Consider the following 15,824-nt stretch of genomic DNA (forward strand, 5'->3'; position numbering starts at 1 on the left):
GCTTACAAATAATTACTCTACGAGCATGAAAAGAAATCTCAACCAGCTACAGGAATCTGAAAGTCGGATTTAAAGTGATCACCAGAGGTTCGTTGCTAGATTCCGAATGCAATTGATGTCTTCCCCTTCTAGTGTTTTGCCAAGTACTGGGGCCCCACATGATCAATCTCCAGTGCCTCTTCCTTTTGGGGTATTTCCAAGTACTGAGGCTTCACATGAGCAACCTTTGTGAAGGCTCCATCCTGTTTGTTTGTTTTAACTCATGTGTATGCACATATCTGTAATTTCTCAAAGATATTAATAGATAAGTTTTATTTCATTCAGTGTATTGTGTCAAATACAATAAAGTATATATTTCACTAAGATGTGGTACTTCTGGACAAATATTAATTTATCTTTACCGTCACGAAGATAATTGATATTTCTCTTCAATCCATATGGTTGTTTTAATATCATAAACATCATGGATAAGATTCGTGTTGGTAGATTGTTCGATATGCAGCTCGAGACAATATTTCTCTGAACACTTTATATTCTTTCTTGACTCTTCAAGAGTCTCAATTTAATATCATCAACACTTCAGGAGTTCTAATCTAATGTCATTGACTCTTGCAAGAGATTTTAGTATGTTGCAACAATATCATAATGATAGTACTCACTAAGGCAATTTATACCATTTATTGGTATTGAGTACATATTTCATGCCTTACCCTTCGGGGGCTTACTTCAAGCAATTTGAATTCTTCAGGAATTTTCTACACTTCATGACACATTTTCCTTTGGAATTTATACAAAACAATTTGCTCCCATGTAAACTTGAGGGATTTACTTATGGAGATATGATGTGGGTGACTCAACCCTTTGTATATAATTATCCATTCATATGAACTCGTTTACAATAGTATAATTAGTAACCTTGTGTCATATCATGTAAGTATATTTCACTATATTACAAATGCCCAATATAACCTCCTTAATTCAACATCTTTTGGCTATTTGTATTGTATTCAAGTATATAGGTTCATTTTTCCACATTCTTACAAAATTATAATCGAATTGCCTTTCTCCATTTTTGGCCAATAATTTTCCTTTTGTCGATGAACAAAAGAACGTGACTCAATATTAATATAGCTCATTGATGAATTTAATAGCTACTTGTAAAAACCAAAATTACCATTGGTTATCATCAATCCGTGATCCCATATTCTCATGTGCATGCGCATGCATAAAAGCTTTTCATTTCTTTTGGATATCCATTGCCTCTTTAAGGGCATTACACTATCTCTTCCAAAATAGTCGTAATTTAGAAAATGCGGATCATAACCTCTTCTTGAGCGTCATAGAGCTTGGATTTTAATCTCCACTTCTCAGAGTTAAGTCATTGGAACCTATACATCTATCATGCTTCATGCATAAGACATTAACATTCCCATGTCCGCGGATTGTCCTTTCTAGGACATGTATCCATGAGGCGACTGTCATGCTTCTGGCATGCAACAATTATGCTTCGGGAATGCAATAGTTCAGTAGTGCCATATTCTTATTCTCTCGAATGGCTGAACCTTTTGAGTCTAAAGGTCTGCCACGCTTCAGGCATGTAACTGATAATCATTTACTGCCTCACTATATCGTCCAACAAGGACATCAATTCTTGTAAGCATATTTGCAGCAAGTATATGTGATTTCATCATTTTCGTTGCATCATTAAATGCATCTGGCATTTGATTGATATATCGTTGCATCATTCAATTATTCTTACTTCATTGTCATGTTGATTGCTTTGTGAATTAAAATAAGGCAAATTCTTCGTTCTTCTGGAACAATCTTTTCTTATCATTCTTCTGGAATGATATTTTCTCATCGTTCTTCTGGAACAATGTTGTTTTCTCTCCCTAACAGCGGGAAAATTGTCTTATCAAAAAGTATGCAAACCATTCGGTAAACATATCCCCAGTAAAAGGTTCTAAATATTGAATAATAGATGATGTTCAACATCAATTCCCAATCGGCGATGATGCCTGATTTCAGTAAGTTGTGGCAGTGTAATAGGCACAAACATAACACAACAAAAAACTCATAAATGTATAATGTTTGGTTGGTTCCCAAACACGAGTTGTACTGAGAAGTATTGATGGTTGGTAACGTGTCTCAACTGAATTAATAATGCATCATGTAAAGTTTACATGTCCCCATGTAGAAAATTGGCAATTTCGTTTTCATGAGCAAATCGCGAGTAATCAATTTCATTTTCTTAATAAATACTTCTGTTAAATCATTTTGAGTATGGACATGAGGAACTTCTGGTCCTTATTTAATAGTCTGTAGACTGTGACTCTTATGTCCTTTATTACAATTAAGTTGAGCAACTGCAGCACTTCAAACTTATAGTATTCATCAAGGAACTTCATGTCTCGATCTTGAGGATCAAGGGACTTCATGCCCGATCTTTTTGCATGATAGAACTTCAGGTCCAATCATTTTTATATGTTGAGGATCAAGAAACTGCAGGTTTTGATCTGATCAAGGAACTTCAGATCCTGTATATACTCATCGTAACAAAAGATAAGTACAATAAATAAATTAAAGCAATAGGCGGTAATTCCAACCATAATGAATAAATTGCATTTAAGTAAATAAAGCTTGTAACAAGGGCTTTAATTAAGCATCATTCACATAAATCAAAACTTAAAACAGTAGGCGATAAAACCGTCCATAGTAAATAAATTGCTTTAAAGTAAATAAAACTTGTGACAAGGGCTTTGATTCAGCATCATTCTCATAAATATCAAAGCTTTAAAGCAAAGGGTAATAATTCTACCCACTGTAAATAAATTGCTTTAAATAAATAGAACTTGTGACATGGGCTTTAATCCAACATCATTCACATAAATATGTCAAAACAGAAAATGCAATGATTAAGTTCTCATCTTTTGCTTTTTCATTTTCTTAGTCTGCCACTTCCTTTTTTTTTTTTTTAAATTTTCATTTCACAACTCTAAAGTCATTTTGGTTACTCAATAAATAATAGTAACAATAAGTTCCTCCTCTGATGAGTTTCGAAAAAGTCGAAACAGATCTCATAAGTTTTAGAGTCAAGAGTGTCTGCAACTTATGAGAAGATCAAACCCTTAGATTTAGTTCAAATTTTAGTATGATATGGATAAGAGGATACCAAACAACTTTCGTGAAGAAACAATTTCGATTTGAGCTACAGAAATGAAGTTGTGGTACTTATAAGGTGGCTGTCCATTTTTCTGCGGAAATTGGAAACTGGTTTGGTATTTTAGATATCTGCGACAATCGCACCGTTAAAGTTTTCTAACATTTTGATATGTTGTAGATACTGAGCGGACGAACAACTTTGAAGAAGAATATATTTCAATCCGAGGTCCCCAAGTTGGAGTTCCGAAGCTGTTTACATGGCTATCAGATTCTCAACGAATTTTGAGTCTGTACTCTTTTGCTCCTGCAAAGGATGATATACAGTCATACAACAATATATATATTTGCTTCAAGAAAATCAGTAGTACAAAGATTTTAAGATGAAATAAAAAGATTTTCTTATCTGTGAGATTCCAGGCAACAGAAGTGAACATGATTTGTGGCGTTGTGCTTTCCACTGACATGAGAGCTTCTCGTGCTGATAACGTGTTGTAAAATCGACGATGTGTGTAGTGGAATAAATAAACAAAATACAAAATTTACGAGGTTCCTCTACAGTCAGTGTGACTAGAGTACGTCATCAGGGCAGCAACAATGCTTTTATTTATAATCTGAAGTAATAAGATTATAAAGATAACTCTCCTCTCTCTTTTCTCCCTCTCTGTCGTGAGCCTTGTGGCTTCTCACTTCTTCCTCTCTTCTTCCTTTTATCACCTGTAATGCTCTATTTATAGAGCAAACATTATGAAAGCAAACAAAAACTTCACTATTTAACTTGTGAACCTTTACTATATACATGTGGGCAAACATACCCATTGTTTTACAACAGTATTTGTTTTGTTTTTGAGTTTTTTTTTTTTTTTAAATCAGTGGAGACCTACCCGTGTGGTTTGAATTGAAAGAGGAGGGTGGGGAGATGCGGCAGTGATGGAGGTTCCCAAGAGCTTCCCTAAAGCTACTACATTTGAAGCCTCTATAAGGCTACTACATTTGAAGCCTTAATAAGAAATTTCATCTCTAATAAGTCAGAAAATAGAGATAGATCCACCATTGGGATTAGCAACTTCATTTTTTGGGTAACATAAAATTGGGATACATCTAGGGGTGGTATTGGTACGATTACCGTACCAAAACCCATGTACCAATTACCATACTATACTTATGGTATGACAAAATATATTATTATTACCGTGTCAAACTTTCGGTATACCAAATTTCGCATGCCAAAAGTTCTGTTGGCATGGTATGGTAATGGTAATTACCACTTTGTTTTGGGCCATTCTTTTGGGCCAAAATTTGATTTTGTTTTTCCAACCCAATTCAAGGCCCAAGCGTGTTTTGGCAACTCCCTTTGGGTTTCTAAAACTTTTTTATTTAATTATGAAAATTTTATAGAGATTTATTTACAAAACAAGAAGTAAATAGATTGAAGAATTGCTGAAAGAACCCAATATCCCTAAAAAAATAGAACAAAGATTCCTAAATTCCATCCCTACATTCTTTAAAATTGTACAAAAATTAACTTGATAGACGAAACCAGGGAGAAAGACATCCCAATTTGATGAAGGAGAAGATGAGATGGACTCCGGAGAGAGAGTCGTCAAAACTGAAGCAACAGAGATGAAGTCGGTGGTTAGATGAGTGAAAATATGAAGAGTCGCAGCACAAGAAGGCTTAGGTTTTTTTCATTCGGAAAGTAGAGGTAAGAGGGTGAGATGATTGGATAAATGACTAGGAAAAAATATAAAGTACATATATAATGATAATAATACCTAATTATAAATAAATAAATAAATGATATAATATTAATAGTAGTGGTACGGTACGGTATACCACTGGTAATGGTTTTGAATTAAAAAAGGAGGATGGGGAGATGCAGCAGTGATGAAGGTTCCCAAGAGCATCCCTAAAGCTACTACATTTGAAGCCTCTATAAATCTACTACATTTGAAGCCTTAATAAGAAATTTCATCTTCAATAAGTTAGAAAATAGAGATAGATCCACCATTGGGGCTAGCAACTTCCTTTCTTGGGTAGCATAAAATTGGGATACATCTAGCCCTAGAAAATAGTGAGTCTCACAAAAAAATAGCAACTCATGTAAGCAAAATTTTATCAATCTTCCTCCACTTTCGAATACTCGTATACTCTCCTTTATTCTTTTTTTTCACACATTTTTCTTGCAATTTGGCTAATTAATGATTGTTTTATATATCATAAGAATTAAAATTTCAAATTGATTTAACATTCACAGGCATTAGTAAGTGAAATTTTCAAATAATTTTTTTTTTCAAAATTGCATAACGCTAATTTATCAATTGGTGCTAGGTAAATTATTGTGTCGTACGTGAAATCAAATTATTTCAGGGGATGAAGTTGGAGTTTTTATCTTTCAACAGATGAGATTGAGATAAGAGAATATAAACAAACGAACAGTTTATAAGTGATGAAATCTAACTTTATCACAATTTTAACTTTTTATGTTGGAAGGTTCATTAAAAAATATTTAAGATAGCACGTCCAAAAATCAACTTAAAAAAAGTTAACACAAAAATGTTTATCGCATAAAATCAAATTACCACATAAATAAATTTATCGCATAAAATCAGATTACCACATAAAAAAATTTATCGCACAAAAAAAGTTAATATAGCCTTATATAGAGCTCGAAAGAAATGGCTCATCATTGAGAGAGATTTTTTTTAGGAAACTTTAACGAAAAGCTCCAAATAGTCAATTCGGGTACTATTAACTTTACTCTTTATTTTGTCCTTATAGCTAAAACTCAAAGTTTTCAAGCCATTTTTATTAGTTTTTTTTTTATAAAGCCCCAAAGATTCGGAGCTCTAATCCACTACTTTTCTAGCTTCATATAGAACCCGGAACTTTAAAATAGGTTATATCCACCACTTTTTCAGCTTCGTATAGAACCCTCACTGGATGCTCTAAGGAGGAACAATTTTTTTTTTTGTTAATTTGTTTAATATCCACATGGACTTAGATTGACACGTGGCGTCCAGTTATTGTCCACTGGGCTCCACGTTACGGGTTAACGACTGTTTTAACATACAGTTTAGCGGATGTATGCAAGTGTCACAGGATAATGACTCTTTTTAGGTGTCAGACTGGGACAAAAAAAAACTTTATGTATGAAATGAAAATTAAGAAACTTTAAGGTAGTAACTAAGATTAACAAAAAAAAAAGGATAAAATTTGGGAACTATTATTAGCACTCCAAAAATCTCATTCTACACTTCAAACTTTCTATATTAGGAAAGAAAAATACACTTGTAAAAAGTGTTGAATGAGATTTTGGAGTGCCAATAACACTTCCCTAAAAATTATGTGGTCAAATTGTAATTTTTTTATAGGTAACCATAAGTAATTTGCAACTTTCATAGGAGTACTATTCACACACATCTTTTTACCCATACACACTCTTGTTAATTTTTGTCCATGTATATTCTTTAATTCATTCTATCGACGGTTGAAAACTGTAAATTGAGATTAACGGAAAGAAAAAAAAGGTAAAAGTTATGTGGTCAAAGTGTAGTGATGTTCATAGGGTAGTGAGGTTCACACACTTCTTTTTACCCCTACACACCCTTGTTCATTTTTGTCCATTTATATTATTGAATTCATTTGATCGACGGTCGAAAATTGAGAGGGTCGTGTGAAAAGTAAAAATGAATGTGTGAAAAGCACTACCCTTTTCATATATGGATGTTTTGATATAGGCGTCTCGTTTTTCAATTTCGTTGATTAAACATTTGTTCCTTTTAAGAATTTGATTAAGCATTTTTTTTTACAATTTTATTAGAGGTACGTTTGATTATATTGGTACGTTTGTTTATCTATAATATTGGTACATTTGATTTTATGCTACATTTGGATTTCTATACATTTTGTTTCTTGGTACATTCAAAATGGGACAACCCGTCCCTAAGTTTACAATTTTATTAATTTTAAAATAGTGAATTGATGAAAATGCCCTTAGAGGCGAAGATGTTGACTTTCGTTGAACAACATATTGTGAGATGTATGAAACATTCTTTAGCGTATCCTTCTAGTGCTCGTCACTAAGAACACGTAGGCGCAAGCGGAATCGAAATCGGAGCTACGGTTACAATTTTACGAAACTAAGATCGTAAATGGTGTTTTAGTAATTTCACGTTTACGGGAGATAATTTGATTTTGTCTTTTTGGCCATGGGCTGTATACCACGTAGGGCCCACGCCCCATTCCTCCATCTCTATCTCATGTCTCCTTATCTCTTGGGACTATCTAATTTTTTTTTCAAATCTCCCTTACCTCATTTCCTCCACTCTCTGGTTGCGAACTCACCTCTTTCTCTCTAACCTTCTCAGCTCTCTCTCCTATCTCAACTCCTTTTTCTCCCTTAGCTTTTTCATCTACTTGCAACATTGATCAGTCGTGGGGCGAGCCACCACTCACCAGGACGGCGAGCCGACACCTTCACCATGTTTTCCTTCTCTACCATTGCTCCACGCTTCCTCATCTCAAACTTTCTCACTCTCTGTAAAAACCGGTGTAGCTATCTGATATGAAGATTTCTAACACTCAAATTAAACCTTATTAAACATGTAATTGTAGTATTAAGCAAGTAGGGATCGTTCTAGACCGGAGATTAACTAGGGTTGCTAATCTACACAAATATGACTCAGAAATACCAAACTAGACTTAGAAACACTCAACTAGACTCAAAAACACAAAACTAGACACTATAGACTCAAAATTGACGTAAAACACTTAAAACAGCAAAACTAAGTTAAAAAGACTCAAAACAAACTCTAGGGAGTTATTTGGACGAATTTAAGACTAGTAAGACTCAAAACACTAAATTGGACAGATTTAAACACTTTTCTAACTAATCTAAGACACTTAATTAGAAAAGGGATTGATTTGGACGAAATTAATTAAACTTGTTTGTACCATACTTGACCAATCCCGAAACTACTGAGCACAGGTCAACGTTATATCGTCAAGGACCCAGAAGAGTTTCCCTCCAACTAGGAGGCCAATCACAGCGCGACATGTGTCGACATCAGAAGCCAATCATAGGGCGACACGTGTCAACATCAGAAGCCAATCACAACACGACACGTGTCAATGTCAGAATGAAACTAGAAACTCTCTTCTATAAATAGAGATCATTCTCTCACAATATTTCCTAATGTCATTTGTACTAAATCATTCACTAGTACTCACTAAACGAAAGCTTGAACCTATGTACTTATGTAAACCCTTCACAATTAATGAGAACTCCTCTACTCTGTGGACGTAGCCAATCTGGGTGAACCACATACATCTTGTGTTTGCTTCCCTGTCCCTATCCATTTACTTACTTATCGACACTATGACCGGAGCAATCTAGCGAAGGTCACAAACTTAACATTTTCTGTTGTACCAAAGTCCTTGCTGATTTTGTGCATCAATATTTGGCGCCGTATGTTGGAACGACACTTATTCCCACTCTCTTCAGCTTTGCCAAGCTGGTTTCCACCATTCGTACACTCTCTTTTGACCAGGCATCCCTCTCCAACATGGGGAGCGAAGGAAGCCACAACACACAGAATGACACCCCTCTTGTACCTAGTGCGAAGCAACAAAAGAAGGAAGGAAAGATGGTTGCTCTTAAAGCTAAATTCGATGAGTTAGAAGCTCAGAACAATAAGATAGCAATGAAGAATGAGGTCATCCAAAAGCAGTATAAGAAGCCCTTTGAGACGCTCCACGAAACTAGGCGTACTCAAACACGCGAGCTCGTTGCCCATGTGGACATTAACTATCATTTGGGTGCCCCCTAACACGGAGGGTCACCTCCCTTCGACATGGGTATCCCTGATCAGGAGCAAGCTAATCATCAAAACATTGATCAACATGAGACTTCTCTCAACTCAGATGCTTCGACCCGAAGTAGAAGAAGTGGAGGAAGACACCTCCTTGCAGAAGGGTTGGAATGATCGAAAGCCGTTTATTGTGACTGCCGAGACTTCTTAAAGCAACGTCAAGATAATCCCATCCACATATGCTCAAAGATCAAAGACCCAAGGGTTTCTGAAAGACTCGGTCCCCTCCCACGACCTAGGCCAGCTGCCAATCTAGGGAAGGAACGACATGTCCTAGAGGAACATGAAGGTACATGGGACTCTAAGGTATTCCGACAGACTCGCCCTAGAAGTCAGTACGAGGAGTCCAAGAAAAAACCACCCGCATTTGCTCAAATTTTCCTACTTCTAAAAGGCGATGGAGACTTACGAAAGAAAATTTCAGTGGTACATGACTCCACTCAGGACCCCCTTGTCCTACAGCTCCTTGATGAAGTAAACAAGTTGAAGGCCGAACGTCAAACCGAGATACCTGACTGAAGACAACCCAGGCCTGGCCCTCTCACAAGAAGGATCATTGACACCCCCTTCAAGCGAAGACAAAACAAAAGCTTAGTTTACAACTCTATACTGGAAGGGAGGACCCAATTGAACACCTTAACCTCTTTGAGTCCACCATGGCATATCAGATGCACATCGACGAAGAACGATGTATTCTCTTCCCCTTCACCCTCTCTGGCGGAGCTCTAAACTGGTATTGCCGTCTTCCACCTTAGACAGTAGACTCATTTGAGGAATTAAGGAAATTGTTTGTCTCTCAACACATCTTTCAGACTGATCACTTGCATTCTGCAGATGACTTGTACATTATTCGCCAGAAGACGGACGAGTCACTACGAGAGTATGCCGGTCGCTTCAGCCATGAGTATTCTCGCTGCGCTGAGGTAGATGACAAGACCGTCATCAAGGCCTTCACGGCAGGTCTACGTGATTGTTTCTTCAAGTACATGATCAATGCCAACACTTGGAAGACTTACTCTGAGGTGATGGCACATGCTTACAACCACGCCTCCGCCGAAGCAAGAACATACCAAGGGAACCCTCATATGGTTAACCCCTATCAATAAATGGGAAGTGGAAGTCAAGTTCTACCAAGTGAGGAGATATTGGCCATTCAGACACCCATTGCATAATCTCCTGCCTTATTTAGCTACTCGCTAAGTCACCAAACGTATCTGTCTCCAGGTAAGAGAAAGGATTTTTACTCTCAGCAAGCCTATTACAACAAGAAGGATAAAAGTTCATATCAAGACAACCATGGGTGAACGTACCGTCGACTATTATAACTATGGGGCTAAGCCTCACTCTTTCAAAGTGGAGGACTAGGTACTGAAGGAAATGCTATTATAAGAACGTATACACATTACAAATGTTTTGACTCTCAACCGCTTGAGATCTTTTGTCACACAAGCCATTCGGTAAATATTTAAAGAAGAGGGAATTCAGACAACTTCTTCTGAGTCTTTTGCATTCCTAGCACTGGAACACTTGGTCTACGCTGACCTACCCTTATACTCCAACTCAGAGCTTTAACATGCATACGTTGACACAAAGTATGTGATACTAAGTGTTACAACCAACATGATTCACATATCAAAAGCATGGATCCCTTCATGCATAGCAAAACATTCATAAGCATCACTCATATCAATCAACATAAACATTATACATTCCAACACATTCATACATAGACATCATACATTCCAACACATCCATACATAAGCCAACTGTGCTTAGAAAGGGCTCAACATACTTTGTGTCTTTGACACTTGCTGCAATGTGCCTCGACACCTTACCCTTATTTCACTAACCAGGTGATGAAATGTGAAGAAGAAACTCATCTTCATGCCACCAACCAGGTGATGAAATGTACAACCCGTACTCTAATATCATTTGGCAACTTGTTATTCATGCCACCAACCAGGTGAAGAAGGAACTCATCTTCGTGCCACCAACCAAGTGATGAAATGTATAACCCATACTCTCTTTCATGCCACCAATTTATGGTGCCAAAAAAAGCTTCATCAAAGGAGTTCAACCACAATTCTCAAAAGCTTCACACACTCTTGATCAAGATAGTGTGAAGCAAAACCAATTTATGGTGCCAACAAAAACTTCATCAATGGATGACAACTACAATTCCCAAACCTTCGAAGCAAATTCAATTTATATGGTTCATCCAAACCTTCGACTACTACAAGGTATGGCTTGCATCACAATCTCTTGCTCAACAGTGTGGAAGCAAAATTTGTATATGTTGTCTCTCCCACATTTTCAAATTTCTAATTTCCCCAAAAAAAAAGGGAAATTCAACAAAGCTTCATCAATGGAGGACAACTACAAATTCTCAAAAGCTTCATACTATCTTGATCAAGATAGTGTGAAGCAAAATCAATTCATGGTATCCAACAAAACTTCAACCTCAAAACTTCAACACCAAAGCTTCACCTACAAAGCTTTAAAATATATATTTTTTTTTTTTCGAAAATTTGAAAATTTGAAAATTCGAAAAATCGAAAAAAAAAATTTCGAAAAAAAAAATTGCCTACTCCTCCTCTTCTTTGGGCCTAACAACTTTCATAACAAATATATATAAAGAAGGAGTTTTGGGCTGCCACTTAGAAAGGAAATGCCTTATTCGTCAACTCCCTCGACCATAAATTTGGGAGACTCCTACCATATGCTACTGCACCTTGATACTCGGAAGTCTCACGACCACTCAGTGACTTGGATTTTTAAAGTCTCCAAACGAGAAGTTTTCCTCACTCGGGAAATTAAGAGAGCACTACCTCAACCTACATGCTTCACTCACAAAGCTTCAACATACAAGCTTCAACAAAAGGAAAAATTCAAAGAACTTAGTGAAGAAGGCCTTGGTGTATATAACACAATACGTTGAAATGAAGCAAAGCTTATTTATTGATATTTCCGATAAGTTACAAATATGTACATATACATGAATCAAAATAAACAAACAAGAGGGAGCCTTCACAAAGGTTGCTCAGGAGAAGTCTCAGCAGTCTGTAGAGCCTCAGAAAAAAGAGGCAACAGAGGGTGATTATTCGGAGCCTCAGTACTAGGCAGAACCCCAGAAAGATGAGACACCAAAGGTTGATCATTTAGAGCTTCATTACGCGGTACAGCCCCAGAAGACGAAAGCAATAAATGCCTTTGGAACAAACTCACAAACCTTTGATGATCAAGTAAAATCTGACCATCAGATTCCTGCAACTGGTCGAGCTTCCTCTTCATGTTTGTAGCATAGTCATGTGCGAGCCTGTGCAACTGTTTATTCTCATGCTTAAGCCCTCTGATATCCTGTTTGAGACTTATCACTTCAGCCGCCAATGATTCAACTTAGCGGGTTCGATCAAATAGGTGTTGGGCCATATTAGACACAGAACCTGCACACTGAACACTGAAAGCCATATAATCCTTAACAGCCAACTCATCAGACCGTTTGGAAAGTAGTCTGTTATCTTTGGGAGTGAGGAGGTTCCTGGCCACCACCGCAGCGGTCATATCATTCTTCATCACAAAGTCCCTAACGGTAAGAGGACCAGTAGGGGATAAGAAGGATGGGCGTCATATGTTGTCTTGAGAAGGCATGGCTGCCTCTTCACCAAAGTTCAAGTCAAAACGACGGTCGGATGAGCGGACATTCTCAGAAATGATAAAGGAGAAATGAGGTGTAATAAATCTCTGAAGTAAGGGGAAAATTCCTACAAGCAATAACTCTTTGAATGTACTTCTTGCACACAATTAGTGCCCTTATAAAAGAAATGGCAACAGGGCTGTTGGTTCAAAAAAAGAAGAGGCATCACTTTCCACACGCAACATCAGCTCATCGGGTACCACAAATAACTTTATCAAAGATCTCTGACAAAGTTTAGACACATAAATTTTGAAGGTCTAGCTACCCTACTATTACCCACAAGGGTAAAGGAACAGCACCACTGCTTGATAACTAGAAAGTCTTAATGTGTGTCAACCTCCGTGCTTTGTGGCAAGACAGACTAGCAAAAATGCCCATCCTTTACCCACATTCGAGAAAACACTCCCAACAAGATTGCTTGCTCAAAAATCGAAGAGGCACCGCTCACTGAATCTTGAGAGCCAGACTCCCAACATGATTACGTGATAAAAAATCGAAGAGGCACAGCCCTTCGAATCTCGAGAGCCAGACTCCCAAAAGGATTACTTTCTCAAAAATCGAAGAGACACAGCTATCTGAATCTCAAGAGTCAGACTCCCAACATGATTGCTTTCTCAAAAATCGAAAAGGCACCGCTCTCCGAATCTCGAGAGCCAGACTCCCAACAGGATTATGTGCTAAAAAATCGAAGAGGCACCGCCCTCCTAATCTCGAGAGCCAGACTCCCAACAAGATTACTTTCTCAAAAATCAAAGAGACACTGCTCTTCGAATCTCAAGAGTTAGACTCCCAACAGGATTGCTTTCTCAAAAATCGAAGAGGTACCGTTCTCTGAATCTCGAAAGCCAGATCATCGACAGGATTGCTTGTTCGAAAACTGAAGAGGCACCGCTTTCCGAACTTCGAGAGCCAGATTTCCTTGGATAAAGCTTGTCTGCAATCTTCACACACAACATCAACTTTCCAAATACCACAGACCACTTTTTCAAAGTGCTCTAACAAAGTTAAAACACGTGAAACTTGCAGCTCCCACTATATTGTTATGACCAAGAAAGGTAAAGGAATAACACTACTACTTGTTGTTAGGGAGACTCCTATATATGTCGACCTCCATCCTCCACAGCTAGGCAGACCTGCAAATAAAAAAAATGCTCAACTTTTCTTCATATCCGAGAGGGCACTTTCAGCAGAGTCTCTCGAAATACTCAGCTTCTTTTCTTCTCGATAATACCTCTGCAAACAAGCCACACCAGAGTAAGAGTATCTTATATCATCAGGGTTAAAAGCAAGAGTATCCCATATCATGCTTTTTCCCTGTCGTTTCCTTTGGCCTTGTTCTTACCTGCAAGACAAGAAGAAAGAGAGCAATCAGTCAGCACTTTGAATCAAGCTTCCAGTCAGGAACTGACTGCTTGGAACCCCTTGCCTAATTACTTACCTGGCATTACTCTCGAGTACTCATCTTCAACATTTTATGCTTCCAGAGAAGATACCACATTTGCCTAAGGAGCATATATGGCAAGTGAGAAGGATACAAGGAAGCATGTGGAGACAAGTGTAACAGAACACGTGCCGATACATCCACTACTTTGTCAACAGCAAAAGTATCTCATATCATCAGGGTCGAACGTACTCTAGATTTGATGTACTTGTTTTGACCCTCAAATTCTTGAGTCGGCCTTATACTCTTGAGGAAACTAGAAAACCCTCTAGCCCAGTTCAAGAATAAGCCTGTGGAAAGTTACTTCTTCAAAAGCAAAAGTATCTCATATCATCTCTTCTCCATTTGCTTCTCCTTATCCTTGTTGCTGTTTACGACACAAGAAGAAGGAGAACAATCAACCGGAAGCCGAAGTCGAACCTCCGATCCAGGTTGCTTGCTTGGCAGTATGATTGCTTACCTTGTCTGATTGCTTGGAAGTCTGATTGCGTACCTTATACTCCAACCAAAGTCCTCACTGATTTTGTGCATCAACAAAACTAAACAGATTGCAAAACAAAGTAAACTAGGCATGAAATTAGGTGACTTGAATGGTAAAAACTTAGCTAGAGGATCATTCTCCACACATGAAACATATGCAACATAAATCGATTTCCAGTATTTTTTCTTTAAACCATGAATGACAATGCCCCAAATTAATTGTGAATGCACTAATTAACTTTCAGATTTCCCTAAATTCATTGAATTGAATGGACAACGCATCGCAACCAAATTATTCTTTTCAAGTTCCCTATATGAACAACATGATAGAGATACATTCAAAGATTATTAAGTTCCATGAAAATCATAAGCATTGACAAGGCTATTGTAACTATGAACTACATGATACTCTTGGTAACAATTTACTTTACGATTGTGACTAGCAATCTCCACTACTTTTAATTATAAGTTCATAACGATTAGGTGAAATTCCCTTATAATTTAGTATCAAATCCCTACATGCAAACTAAGTATGCATCCTCAATCAACACACAAGAATAAGTTCTCAATAACGCAGATAAGTAAATCACATTCATTTTTTACGAAACAATAACTGAAAGTAATCAATTCATATTAAACATATGTCCATGGCTTCGAATTCACCTCCAACTAAAAAGAAATTAGTTCCTCATGTTTATAATAATTGAAAAGCAAAGTAAAATAAACATGGAAACGAAATGAGGGAAGAATGAACTCTTAAAACTCCAATGGTAGCAGGTGACTTGAGGCGCAAGGTCCTCCTCCTCCAATGGAAGCCACGACAAAGCTTCTTCTTCTCCAAGGGTGTGGCTGAATGTGTTTTAGAATTATATGGGGGGTGGTCATCGAAATTATGACTGAAAACATGTATTTATAGACTAGGGTTTGGCAGAATTTATGGAGGAAAAGGCTTAGGGTTTGCGGCACAAGGCTTGGCCCAATCCAAGGGAGAAAATAACTAGGGTTTCTGGAAGATTTTAGGGTTTCTAGAAGGGAAGGGGTGTGGCACTCTTTTAGGCTTCTAGAAAGAAAATGTTTTGTGGCAGAAATTGGGACTTCTAGAAGGATTTGGGGTGCCACTTTTCTAAGGCTTCTAGAAAGGTTGGTGTGGCACATGTATAAGAGAAGGGATAGGCAT

This window comes from Malus domestica, chromosome 08, assembly GCF_042453785.1.
Source record: "Malus domestica chromosome 08, GDT2T_hap1".
Taxonomy (NCBI): domain Eukaryota; kingdom Viridiplantae; phylum Streptophyta; class Magnoliopsida; order Rosales; family Rosaceae; genus Malus; species Malus domestica.